This window comes from Mus musculus, chromosome 8 (genome assembly GCF_000001635.26).
Source record: "Mus musculus strain C57BL/6J chromosome 8, GRCm38.p6 C57BL/6J".
Classification (NCBI taxonomy): domain Eukaryota; kingdom Metazoa; phylum Chordata; class Mammalia; order Rodentia; family Muridae; genus Mus; species Mus musculus.
The window spans coordinates 21,473,046-21,487,985 of NC_000074.6; the positions used below are offsets into that span (position 1 = coordinate 21,473,046).

A 14,940-nucleotide genomic window follows, 5' to 3' on the forward strand; every position below is an offset into this window, starting at 1 on the left:
ACTGAACACACAAAGCAACATCATGATGGTAGCCTTGAGGACAGAGGAACATCAAGGGGAACTTCAGGGTAACAGCCTCTACCAGTTCCCATCAAAGAATGTCTTCTCTAAGTGTGGACTTTTCTCTGCCATATACATGCGGGCTGACTAATCACACTCCACACATTGGGCTCCTGCTCACCAATCCCCCAGGTGACTCCCAGCCATGAAGACACTTGTCCTCCTCTCTGCCCTTTTCCTGCTGGCCTTCCAGGTCCAGGCTGATCCTATCCAAAAAACAGATGAAAAGACTAATACTGAGGTGCAGCCGGGGGAAGAGGACCAGGCTGTGTCTGTCTCCTTTGGAAACCCAGAAGGCTCTGATCTTCAAGAAGAATGTGAGTACTGGTGCTCAGTGTGATGGACACTTGCAGTCTCCTGAGATTGTGATGAAGATGAGCCCTAGAATCCTGGTAGAGTAATGTGGCTCCCTTAGCAACTCTATTTTAATTCCTTTTATATTCTTAACAGTAACATAACAACAACCCTGAGATTCCACCTCACACCAGTCAGAATGGCTAAGATCAAAAATTCAGGTGACAGCAGATGCTGGCAAGGATGTGGAGAAAGAGGAACACTCCTCCATTATTGGTGGGATTGCAAGCTTGTACAACCACTCTGAAAATCAATCTGGTGGTTTCTTAGAAAATTGGACATAGTACTACCGGAGGATCCAGCAATACCACTCCTGGGCATATATCCAGAAGATGTCCCAACCGGTATGAAGGACACATGCTCCAGTATGTTCATAGCAGCCTTATTTATAATAGCCAGAAGCTGGAAAGAACACAGAACCCTCAACAGAGGAATGGATACAGAAAATGTGGTACATTTACACAATGGAGTACTACTCAGCTATTAAAATGATTGAATTTATGAAATTCCTAGGCAAATGGATGGACCTGGAGGGCATCATCCTGAGTGAGGTAACCCAATCACAAAAGAACTCACACAATATGTACTCACTGATAAGTGGTTATTAGCCCAGAAATTCAGGATACCGAAGATATAAGATACAATTTGCTAAACGCATGAAATGTGGACACTTTGCCCCAAAAAACCAACCATAGAAGGAGTTACAGAGACAAAGTTTGGACCTGAGACGAAAGGATGGACCATCTGGAGACTGCCATATCCGGGGATCCATCCCATAATCAGCTTCCAAATGTTGACACCATTGCATACACTAGCAAGATTTTGCTGAACGGACCCAGATATGGCTGTCTCTTGTGAGACTATGCCGGGGCCTGGCAAACACTGAAGTATATGCTTACAGTCAGCTATTGGATGTTTCACAGGGCCCCCAATGGAGGAGCTAGAGAAAGTACCCAAGGAGCTGAAGGGATCTGCAATCCTATAGGTGGAACAACAATATGAACTAACCAATAAGCCCCCCAGCTCTTTTCTCTAGCTGCATATGAATCAGAAGATGGCCTAGTCGGCCATCAGTGGAAAAAGAGGCCCATTGGTCTTGCAAACTTTATATGCCTCAGTACAGGGGAATGCCAGGGCCAAGAAGTGGGAGTGGATGCGTAGGGGAGTGGGTGGGGGAGCATGTGGGGGACTTTTGGGATAGCATTGGAAATGTAAATGAAATAAATACCCAATATATATATATATATATATATATATATATATATATATATATCATAAAAAGATAGCATAGACAAAGTTAGAGCTAGTTTAGAAGAGAGAAAACACAACAGAGAGAAACAAGAATATAGGTATAAAAATTGGTTTTCTACTTTTCCTTGAGTCACCACCTTACTTCCCAGCATTTTGGGACCTTTCATGGGTATTTTGCTGCTTTTTCTCTTGGCCCCTGGGCCTTTAGAAAATTAACCAGTTTTGTTAAGTCACAGATTGAAACTGCTTTAAGTAACCTGGTTGCAGTCCACTACCATCAGCTGGATATCCAGGACTCAGACAAAGAGGATCCACCTCCCACTGAGGCAAAAAGAGCGACTGGTCTCCAATTTTCCACCTTTGCTGCTAATGCGAGGTCCCCTTGGTTCCTCAGGCTTCGAAGACAATAGGAACGAGGAAGGGTGACCTCCAGCTCCTAATATAGCGTTAGAGTCACAAATTGTGGTGTTACAATTGGCATAATTCTTGTAGAGGCCTTACTGAGTCTGAGGTTGACAATTCTCCTATGGGAGCTGCACAGAACTCAGAACTGTGCATGCTGGTTCTTGATAAATATGAATCTGGTATGGGCCCAGCATAGGTGCAAGCTAAGAATTGCAGGGGAAGGTCCATATAGACCTTTTCTGAGTTACCTGAGAGACAAACCCGGTTTGGATTGAGGTTGGTATCTAGTTTCAGTTGCAAGTGAATTTTTCTAAGGCTCTGCTTCCCCTCCCCAAAAAGATACCAAGAGCCACAAGTGTGGGTCAGTGACAGCACCCTTGGGAGAAATCGGGTCAATGTCCCCCCCAGCCATGGTACTGCCCACTCATTCAAGGATGAGAAAGATTATATGATCACCTCAATTAAGTGTGGCCTTATTAAATTTAATTCAGAAGGGGGAGATGTCAGAGACCATCCTGTGAAAAAGCTAGCCCTTCACAATCTCCCTAACAGGCCAAATGGCCTCTTGCTAGGAGCTGGTTATCACTCCCTCCTTCCTATTCCCTTCCTGGTACCTGAATCTGTAAAAGCTCAATTATAGTCCCCTCTTCCCTATCTCTTCCTGAACTCCCATGCCATCCAAGGATATGAGTTACACCTGAGCCCAGCCTGACACCTAAGGCTGTCAAGGAGGATCTATGTTCTAGAGATAAGATGCAGAGTGCCTGCTGCCTGGCACCTGACTTCAGCCCCCATGTCAGTAGATGCCTGCTGATTTGTTCTTTGTAAATTTCCCCCTCGACCCCTCCCCTATTCCCTGTGATGTATGCTTTAAAAGAAGGCACTGCAGCATAATAAAGGAGACCTTGATAGGTACCATCTTCTTGGTCTCCTGCCTCTCCTTCCCTTCCTCCCATTTCCTTCCAGGTTTTCAGTCCTCCTCGCACCTACGAATAACTGAATCCCGTGGGATGGGATAACTTTATTACTTCTTTATTTTCCTCATTGAACAGCAAGAACTATACAGATCAATTTCTTTCTGCAAAGATTTGTTTGTAACTAACATGGGAACAAATAAATAAAGAGAATTAGTAGCTAGTGTTTTCTTCAAGATCTAAATGGCTAGTCTTGGACTATTTAATTATGTCTATTATATTTTAGAAAATGGAGATGTGTGTTTAGATATTTATGTAATGGCAAGCACACAAAAATGAAGGCAAGCAAGACAAGTGGGGCTTAGTCTTTAGTTTTATGCTTACCATGCTTATTTATTTATATTGATCCTGATTGCTCATGCTGCTGGCAGTAATTATCAATGTGGAGAAGCCATTTCACCCAGCACATATCTTGCCCAGACCTCTTCTGTCCTGCTGATCCAAGTACTAAGTACTTTATATGATCTCTGTATCCCCAGATGTGAAGTCAGACTTGATCTGTGATTGTAGACCCACAGATTGTTGTTTTGGACAACGGCTTTCTGGAGCCAGCACTTACCAGGGCCACACCTTCCAACTATGTTGCCACTTAGCACTAGGAACATGAAGAATATATTTGTCATATGACTTGAGATTTCAAAAAAGACTGTTATTTGTCAGGTGTTATGCACTAGACCTCCCTCTTCCTTTCTATGCAAATAAAGTTTTTACAGCAAATTCTCTCTGTGTGTGCTTAATTATTGTCCCAAGCAAGACTCTGAGAACCAAGTAACAGAATACAAGGAAGAAATACTTGGCACTCAGGAGGCAGAGGCAGGCAGATTTGGCCAGCCTGGTTTACAAAGGGAATTCCAGGACAGCCAGGGCTATAGGGAGAAATCTCGTCTGGAAAAACCAAAAACCAAAAACCAAAAAACATAAAACAAAATAAACTTGGCTTTGGCCTGTAGGAGTGTCAAGGTTTCATCACACAGGCTCCTGATAGATAATAAGAAGGGCCTGTGCTGTTGTAAGCATCCTAATCTATCACTTTATAACACAGCCCATTTAGATCTGAACCACTACCAAAGCCAACAGCCATACGGGAGTTAGGCAACATTGTTATATTCATTTTTACATTGTCACAATGACCTAACTTTCTACAGAAACCAATGTCCACATTCTAAATGTTAGGATTTGACAAGCACGGCATGGCAAGATCATATGCCTGGCCTTGAATGAATATGTGTGTCAGCTCTACAAACAATACTGTAAGTAGCATTAAATAGAAAAGACACCAAATAGGAAGTGTGATGGTTTGTATAGGTTCAGTCCAGGGAGTGGCACTTTAAGGAAGTGTGTCACTTTGGGTGCGGGCCTTAAGACCCTCATCCAACCTGTCTGGAAGGCAATATTCTGCTAGCAGCCTCAGATGAAGCTGTACAACTCTGAGATCCTCCTGCACGTTGCCAGTCTGAATGTTGCCATGTTCCTGCCTTGATGGCCTGTAAGCCAGCCACAATCAAATGTTGTCCTTATGGCAACATTTGAAAGAGTGTTTCTTTGGTGTGTCTATTCAGAGCAGTCAAAGTCTCTAAGACAAGAAGCAAAGCAGGAACTCTCACCCAGATATATACATCATGTGAAGTATCTGTGCAATCTGTGGAAGCTGGATTTGATATATAGAGGACTGACTTTAAACACACACCGACACACACATACACATACCATGTGCTCAGGTATTCAGGTATATCTTCAGATATCTAGGTGTAGGTATCTTAAGATACCTTTATCTACCTTTCTCGACTGATGCTAACCTGTTGGAACTTGTGGCTAATGTTCCTTACATGACCAGATATACTGTGACACATAGAGATAAAGCAAGAGGGATCAGGTCCCACAGACAGTATCCTCAGTCACTACACCATCTCATGCCACCGGTAGAGGTGCCTGAAACCTGAACCAAACATAGTGGCTGCAGAAGGACCTAGAGACCCTAACCTTCCAGTTCTTAACAACCACTCACCAAATTTAACAGGCATATATGACGATGCTTCCATGTTAATTCCTCACATCCTTAAGACACTTTAAGCTCCTAATTTAACTCTAGTAATAGAAAAAGAGATTCCAAGTCTTATAGATTCCACAGTGCTAACAAGGGGTTGTGGTGGCTTTCATAAGCTCAAAATCTCACTGATGTACACAAGATCTATGAATTCATACATTCCAGCGATTTTTTAAATGGGTCTCTTTTGCTTTTCTTGAAATGCGAGTTTTGAACTAATGTAGTGATGTTTAGAGCTCAGTAGACTGGAGCCTGGTACCCAACCCTACTGCACGGAGTCATCTGAAGACTCTCTGAAAAAGACAGACCTTTAGGACAGCCATGCCACCTGATGGTCAGTACCTGGCTACCTGTACACTTCTCTGTGGAGCTTGCCCTCATTTCCTGGAACACTCTAGACTCTTAATCAGAGTGTTATGCAGAAAGTTTTTTTGATGGGAAAGTATATTGGAGCAGCTGAGCAAAATGTACAAACTGGGTCTCAACAGCTTACATTTCAATGCAAGGCTAGATAAGGCTGCCACTTTTTCCCTACCTATTCAATATAGTACTTGAAATTCTAGCCACAGCAATTAGACAACAAAGGGGATGAAGGGGATACAAATTGGAAAGGAAAAAGTCAAAAATCACTATTTGCAGATGATATGATAGTATATATAAGTAACCCCAAAAATTCCACCAGAGAACTCCTAAACCTGATAAATGGCTTCAGGACAATAGCAGGATATAAGATAACTCAAACAAATCAGTGGCCTTTCTCTACACAAAGGATAAACAGGCTGAGAAAGATTTAGGGAAACAACACCCTTCACAATAGTCACAAATAATATAAACTACCTTGGTGTGACTCTATCTAAGGAAGTAAAAGATCTGTATGATAAGAACTTCAAGTATCTGAAGAAAGAAATCAAAGAAGATCTCAGAAGACAGAAAGATCTCCCATGCTCATGGACTGGCAGGATTAATATAATAAAAATGGCCATTTGCCAAAAGCTATCTACCTATTCAATGCAATCCCCATCAAAATTCCAACAGAGAAGTAGATCAATGGAATAGAATTGTAGTCCTAAATGAGCCCAAACACCAATGGTCAATTGATCTATGTCAAAGGTTCTAAAAACATCCAGTGGAAAAAGGACAGAATTTTTTTATTAGATATTTTCTTTATTTACATTTCAAATGTTATCCCAAAAGTTCAATGTACCCTCAACCCACCCGGCTCCTCCACCCACCCACTCCCACTTCTTGGCTCTAGTGTTCCACTGCACTAGGGCATATAAAGTTTGCAAGACTAAGGGGCCTCTCTTCCCAATGATGACCAACTAGGTGATCTACTACATATGAGGCTAGAGACATGAGATCTGGGGGTACTGGTTAGTTCATATTGTTGTTCCACCTTTCCGATTGCAGTCCCCTTCAGCTCCTTGGGTACTTTCTCTAGATCCTCCATTTGGGGCCATTTGTTCCAACCAATAGATGACTGTGACCATCCACTATTATATTTGCCAGGCACTGGCATAGCCTCACTCAAGACAGCTATATCAGGGTCCTTTCAGCAAATTTGGCTGTCATACCTCCAGAGACTAACCCAACTGGGGATCCTTCCCATAATCAGCCACCAAACCCAGACACTATTGCATATGCCAGCAAAAGACAGCATTTTTAAAAAATAGTGCTGGCACAACTGGCGGTTATCTTGTAGAAAAATGCAAATGGATCCATTCTTATCTACTTTTAATAAGCTCAAGTCTAAGTGGATCAAGGAATGCCACCAAAAAACATTGACAATAAAAAGTATAGAGGAGAAAGTGGGGGAAAGCATCGAAGATATGGGCAGAGGGGAAATATTCCTGAAGAGAACACCAGTGGCTTGTGCTGTAAGATTGAGAATCAACAAATGGGAACTCATAAAATTGTAAAGCTTCTGTAAGGCAAAAGACACTGTCAATAGGACAAAGAGGCCACCAACAGATTGGGAATGTATCTTTACTAATCCTAAATCAGATAGGGGACTAATATCCAATATATACAAAGAACTCAAGAAGATGGACCCAGAAAATCAAATAACCGCATAAAAATTGGGGCACAAAGCTAAACAAAGAATTCTCAACTGAGGAATACTGAGTGGCTGAGAAGCACCTGAAAAAAATGTTCAACATTCTTAATCATCAGGGAAATGCAAATCAAAACAACCCTGAGATTCCACCTCACACCAGTCAAAATGGCAAAGATCAAAAATTCAGGTAAAAACAGATGGTGGCAAGGATGTGCACAAAGAGGAACACCCCTCCATTCCTGGAGGGAATACAAGCTTATACAACCACTCTGGAAATCAGTCTGGCATTTTCTCAGAAAATTGGACATATTACTACCCAAAGATCCAGCAATACCTCGCCTGGGCATATACCCAGAAGATGTTCCAACTGGTAATAAGGACACATGCTCCACTATGTTCATAGCAGCTTTATTTATAATAGCCAGATGCTGGAAAGTACCCAGATGTCCCTCAACAGAGGAATAGATACAGAAAATGTGGTACATTTACACAATGACATACTACACAGGAATTAAAAACAATTAATTTAATAAATTTTTAGGCAAATTGATGGACTTAGAGGATATCATCTTGAGTGAGGTAAACCAATCACAAAAGATTTTGCATGATATGCACTTAGTGATAAATGGATATTAGCCCACAAACTTAGAATATCCAAAATACAATTTGCAAAACACATGAAACTCAAGAAAGAAAACCAAAGTGTGGATACTTCGTCCCTCCTTAGATAATGGAACAAAATACCCATGTCAGGAGTTAGAGACACAGTCTGGAGCTGAAAGGGATGGAGGAACCATGCAGAGGCAGCCCCTTCCTCAGATCCATAACATAATCTGGTATGGATCCCTGGTTCTATGATGGAATTTGATGGTCTCTTATATATACTATCATATCATCTGCAAATAGTGATATTTTGACTTCTTCCTTTCCAATTGGTATCCCTTTGATCTTCTTTTGTTATCAAATTGCTCTGGCTAGGATTCAAGTACTATATTGTATAAGTAGTGAGAAAGTGGGCATCCTTGTCTAGTCCCTGATTTTAGTGGGATTGCTTAGAGTTTCTCTCCATTTAGTTTGATGTTGGCTACCAATTTGCTGTATATTGCTTTTATTATGTTTATGTGTGAACCCTGATTTCCTGATCTTTACATGACTTTTCCTATGAAGGGGTGTTAGATTTTGTCAAATGCTTTCTCAGCATCTAACAAGATGATTATGTGGTTCTTGTCTTTGAGCTCATATAGAGTTTATATAGAGGATTACATTGATGCATTTCCATATATTAAACCATCCCTGTATCTCTGGGATGAAGCCAGCTTGGTAATGAAGGATGATCGTTTTGACCTGTTTTTTTGGATTCGGTTTGCAAGGGTTTTATTGACTATTTTTGCAACAATATTCATAAGGGAAATTGGCCTGAAGTTCTTTTTCTTTGTTGGATCTTTGTGTGGTTTAGGTATCAGAGTAATTGTGGCTTCATAGAATGAATTGGGTAGAGTACCTTCTGTTTCTATTTTGTGGAATAGTTTGTGGAGAGTTGGAATTAGGTCTTCTTTGAGGGTCTGATAGAACTCTGCACTAAACCCATCTTGTGCTGGGCTTTGTTTGGTTGGGAGACTATTAATGACTGCTTCTATTTCTTTAGGGGAAATGAGATTGTTTAGATTGCTAATCTGATCCTGATTTAACTTTGGTACCTGGTATCTGTCTAGGAAATTTTCCATTTCATCCAGGTTTTCCAGTTTTATTGAGTATAACTTTTTGTAGTAGGATCTGATGATGTTTTGGATTTCCTCAGGTTCTGTGTTTATGTCTCCCTTTTCATTTCTGATTTGATTAATTAGGATACTGTCCCTATGCCCTCTAGTGAGTCTGGCTAAGGGTTTATCTATCTTCCTGATTTACTCAGAGAAACAGTTCCTTGGTTGGTTGATTCATTGAATAGTTCTTTTTGTTTCCACTTGGTTGAATTCATCACTGACTTTGATTATTTCCTGCTGCCTACTCTTCTTTGGTGAATTTGCTTCTGTTCGTTCTAGAGCTTCTAGGAGTGCTGTCAGGCTGCTAGTGTATCCTCTATCTAGTTTCTTTTTGGAGTCACTCAGGGCTATGAGTTTTCTCTTAGGACTGTTTTCATTGTGTCCCATAAGCTTGGGTATTTTGTGGCTTCATTTTCATTAAATTCTAAAAAGTCTCTAATTTCTTTTTAAATTTCTTCTGTGACCAAGTTATCATTGAGTGAAGTGTTGTTCAGGTTCCCCGTGAATGTTGGCTTTCTATTATTTATGCTGTTATTGAAGATCAGCCTTAGTTGGTGGTGATTTGATACAATGCATTGGATAATATCAATATTTTTTAATCTGTTGAGGCCTATTTTGTGACAAATTATGTCAATTTTGAAGGAGGCACCATGAGGTGCTGAGAGGAAGGTATTGCCTTTTGCTTTAGGATAAAACATTTTGTAGATAACTTTTGTTTCATAACTTCTTCTAGTTTTCATGTGTCTCTGATTAGTTTCTGTTTCCAGGATCTGTCCATTGATGAGAGTGGGTTGTTGAAGTCTCCCATTATTATTGTGTGAGGTGAAATCTGTGCTTTGAGCTTTACTAAAGTTTCTTTAATGAATGTGGCTGCTCTTGTATTTGGAGCATAGATATTCAGAATTGAGAGTTCATCTTGGTATATTTTAACTTTGATAAACATGACGTTTTTTTGTTTGTTTTTTTTTGTTTGTTTTGTTTTTTGATAACTTTGGGTTGGAAGTCAATATTATTCCACATTAGAATGGCTACTCCACCTTGTTTCTTCAGACCATTTGCTTGGAAAATTGTTTTCCAGACTTTCACTCTGAGGTAGTGTCTGTCTTTTTCCTTGAGCTTGGTTTCCTGTAAGCAGCAAAATGTTGGGTCCTCTTAGTGTAGCCAGTCAGTTAGTCTGTATCCTTTTATTGGAGAATTGAGTCAATTGATATTAAGAGATATTAAGGAAATGTAATTATTGCTTCCTGTTATTTTTGTTGTTAAAATTGGGATTCTGTTCTTGTGGCTGTCTTCTTTTTGGTTTGTTGAAGGATTACTTTCTTGGTTTTTCTAGGGTGTAGCTTCTGTCCTTGTCTCGGTGTTTTCTGTTTATTATCCTTCCAAAGGTTGGATTCTTGAAATGGTATTGTATGAATTTGGTTTTGTCATGGAATAATTTGGTTTCTCCATATATGATAATTGAGAGTTTTGCTGGGTAGAGTAGCCTAGGCTGGCATTTGTGTTCTCTGAGGGTCTGTATAATATCTGTCCAGGATCTTCTGGCTTTCATATTCTATGATGAGAAGACTGGAGTAACACTAATAGGCCTGCCTTTATATGTTACTTGACCTCTTTTCCTTACTGCTTTTAATATTCTATCTTAATTTAGTGCTTTTGTTACTCTGATTATTTTCTGTTGGGAGGAATTTTTTTCTGGTCCAGGCTATTTGGAGTGCTGTAGACTTTTTCTATGCTCATGGACATCTCTTTCTTTAGGTTAGGATAGTTTTCTTCTATAATTTTGCTGACCCATTACGTTGAAAATCTTCATTCTCATCTATGCCTTTTATTCATAGGTTTGGTCCTCTTCTCATTGGGTCCTGGATTTCCTGGATGTTGTGGTTTAGGTATTTCTTGCATTTTGCATTTTCTTTGGTTGTTGTGCCAAGGTTTTCTTTGGAATCTTCTGCATCTGAAATGTTCTTTTCCATCTCTTGTATTTTGTTGCTGATGCTCACATCAATGAATCCTGATTTCTTTCCTAGAGTTTCTATCATCAGAGTTGTCTCCGGTTGGGTTTTCTTTATTGTTACTACTTCCCTTTTTTGATCTTGGATGCTTTAGTTCAATTCCATTACCTGTTTAGTTGTATTTTCCTCTAATTCTTTAAGGAATTTTTGTGCTTCTTCTTTAAGGGCTTCTGTTTGTTTAGCAGTATTTTCCTGTAATTCTTTTTTTTCCCATTTTTTATTAGGTATTTAGCTCATTTACATTTCCAATGCTATACCAAAAGTCCCCCATACCCACCCACCCCCACTCCCCTACACACCCACTCCCCCTTTTTGGCCCTGGCGTTCCCCTGTACTGGGGCATACAAAGTTTACGTGTCTAATGGGCCTCTCTTTCCAGTGATGGCCGATTAGGCCATCTTTTGATACATATGCAGCTAGAGTAAAGAGCTCCGGGGTACTGGTTAGTTCATAATGTTGTTCCACCTATAGGGTTGCAGATCCCTTTAGCTCCTTGGGTTCTTTCTTTTTTTTTTTTTTTTTTTTTTTTTTAACAGTTTATACTTTATTTGACATGATTTTTTTTTTCCATTTTTTATTAGGTATTTAGCTCATTTACATTTCCAATGCTATACCAAAAGTCCCCCATATCCACCCACCCCCACTCCCCTGCCCACCCACTCCCCCTTTTTGGCCCTGGTGTTCCCCTGTACTGGGGCATATAAAGTTTGCAAGTCCAATGGGCCTCTCTTTCCAGTGATGGTCGACTAGGCCATCTTTTGATATATATGCAGCTAGAGTCAAGAGCTCCGGGGTACTGGTTAGTTCATAATGTTGTTCCACCTATAGGGTTGCAGATCCCTTTAGCTCCTTGGCTACATTCTCTAGCTCCTCCATTGGGAGCCCTATGATCCATCCATTAGCTGACTGTGAGCATCCACTTCTGTGTTTGCTAGGCCCCGGCATAGTCTCACAAGAGACAGCTACATCTGGGTCCTTTCAATAAAATCTTGCTAGGGTATGCAATGGTGTCAGCGTTTGGATGCTGATTATGGGGTGGATCCCTGGATATGGCAGTCTCTACATGGTCCATCCTTTCATCTCAGCTCCAAACTTTGTCTCTGTAACTCCTTCCATGGGTGTTTTGTCCCCAATTCTAAGGAGGGGCATAGTGTCCACACTTCAGTCTTCATTTTCTTGAGTTTCATGTGTTTAGCAAATTTTACCTTATATCTTGGGAATTCTAGGTTTGGGGCTAATATCCACTTATCAGTGAGTACATATTGTGTGAGTTCCTTTGTGAATGTGTTTCCTCACTCAGGATGATGCCCTCCAGGTCCATCCATTTGGCTAGGAATTTCATAAATTCATTCTTTTTAATAGCTGAGTAGTACTCCATTGTGTAGATGTACCACATTTTCTGTATTCATTCCTCTGTTGAGGGACATCTGGGTTCTTTCCAGCTTCTGGCTATTATAAATAAGGCTGCTATGAACATAGTGGAGCATGTGTCCTTCTTACCAGTTGGGGCATCTTCTGGATAAATGCCGAGGAGAGGAATTGCTGGATCCTCCGGTAGTACTATGTCCAATTTTCTGAGGAACCGCCAGACTGTTTTTCAGAGTGGTTGTACAAGCCTGCAATCCCACCAACAATGGAGGAGTGTTCCTCTTTCTCCACATCCACGCCAGCATCTGCTGTCACCTGAATTTTTGATCTTAGCCATTCTGACTGGTGTGAGGTGGAATCTCAGGGTTGCTTTGATTTGCATTTCCCTGATGATTAAGGATGTTGAACATTTTTTCAGGTGCTTCTCTGCCATTCAGTATACCTCTGGTGAGAATTCTTTGTTCAGTTCTGAGCCCAATATTTTAATGGGGTTATTTGATTTTCTGAAGTCCACCTTCTTGAGTTCTTTATATATGTTGGATATTAGCCCCCTATCTGATTTAGGATAGGTAAAGATCCTTTCCCAATCTGTTGGTGGTCTTTTTGTCTTGTTGAGGGTGTCTTTTGCCTTGCAGAAACTTTGGAGTTTCATTAGGTCCCATTTGTCAATTCTCGATCTTACAGCACATGCCATTGCTGTTCTGTTCAGGAATTTTTCTCCTGTTCCCATATCTTCAAGGCTTTTCCCCATTTTCTCCTCTATAAGTTTCAGTGTCTCTGGTTTTATGTGAAGTTCTTCGATCCACTTAGATTTGACCTTAGTACAAGGAGATAAGTATGGATCGATTCGCATTCTTCTACATGATAACAACCAGTTGTGCCAGCACCAATTGTTGAAAATGCTGTCTTTCTTCCACTGGATGGTTTTAGCTCCCTTGTCGAAGATCAAGTGACCATAGGTGTGTGGGTTCATTTCTGGGTCTTCAATTCTATTCCATTGGTCTACTTGTCTGTCTCTATACCAGTACCATGCAGTTTTTATCACAATTGCTCTGTAGTAAAGCTTTAGGTCAGGCATGGTGATTCCACCAGAGGTTCTTTTATCCTTGAGAAGAGTTTTTGCTATCCTAGGTTTTTTGTTATTCCAGATGAATTTGCAAATTGCTCCTTCTAATTGGTTGAAGAATTGAGTTGGAATTTTGATGGGGATTGCATTGAATCTGTAGATTGCTTTTGGCAAGATAGCCATTTTTACAATGTTGATCCTGCCAATCCATGAGCATGGGAGATCTTTCCATCTTCTGAGATCTTCTTTAATTTCTTTCTTCAGAGATTTGAAGTTTTTATCATAAAGATCTTTCACCTCCTTAGTTAGAGTTACGCCAAGATATTTTATACTATTTGTGACTATTGAGAAGGGTGTTGTTTCCCTAATTTCTTTCTCAGGCTGTTTATTCTTTGTATAGAGAAAGGCCATTGACTTGTTTGAGTTTATTTTATATCCAGCTACTTCACCGAAGCTGCTTATCAGGTTTAGGAGTTCTCTGGTAGAATTTTTAGGGTCACTTATATATACTATCATATCATCAGCAAAAAGTGATATTTTGACTTCCTCTTTTCCAATTTGTATCCCCTTGATCTCCTTTTGTTGTCGAAATGCTCTGGCTAATACTTCAAGTACTATGTTGAAAAGGTAGGGAGAAAGTGGGCAGCCTTGTCTAGTCCCTGATTTTAGTGGGATTGCTTCCAGCTTCTCTCCATTTACTTTGATGTTGGCTACTGGTTTGCTGTAGATTGCTTTTATCATGTTTAGGTATGGGCCTTGAATTCCTGATCTTTCCAAAACTTTTATCATGAATGGGTGTTGAATCTTGTCAAATGCTTTTTCTGCATCTAACGAGATGATCATGTGGTTTTTGTATTTGAGTTTGTTTATATAATGGATTACATTGATGGATTTTCATATATTAAACCATCCCTGCATTCCTGGAATAAAACCTACTTGGTCAGGATGGATGATTGCTTTAATATGTTCTTGGATTCGGTTAGCAAGAATTTTATTGAGGATTTTTGCATTGATATTCTTAAGAGAAATTGGTCTGAAGTTCTCTATCTTTGTTGAATCTTTCTGTGGTTTAGGTATCAGAGTAATAGTGGCTTCATAAAATGAGTTGGGTAGAGTACCTTCTACTTCTATTTTGTGAAATAGTTTGTGCAGAATTGTAATTAGATCTTCTTTGAAGGTCTGATAGAACTCTGCACTAAACCCGTCTGGTCCTGGGCTTTTTTTGGCTGGGAGACTATTAATAACTGCTTCTATTTCTTTAGGTGATACGGGACTGTTTAGATGGTCAATTTGATCCTGATTCAACTTTGTCCATTTCGTCCAGGTTTTCCAGTTTTGTTGAGTATAACCTTTTGTAGAAGGATCTGATGGTGTTTTGGATTTCTTCAGGATCTGTTGTTATGTCTCTCTTTTCATTTCTGATTTTGTTAATTAGGATTTTGTCCCTGTGCCCTTTAGTAAGTCTAGCTAAGGGTTTATCTATCTTGTTGATTTTCTCAAAGAACCAACTCCTCGTTTGGTTAATTCTTTGAATGGTTCTTCTTGTTTCCACTTGGTTGATTTCACCCCTGAGTTTGATTATTTCCTGTCATC

The 14,940-nt window shown here is 40.1% G+C and overlaps 1 pseudogene; it reads left to right on the forward strand.

Moving 5' to 3' along the window:
• On the forward strand, positions 191–392 carry Defa-ps17 (defensin, alpha, pseudogene 17; annotated as a pseudogene).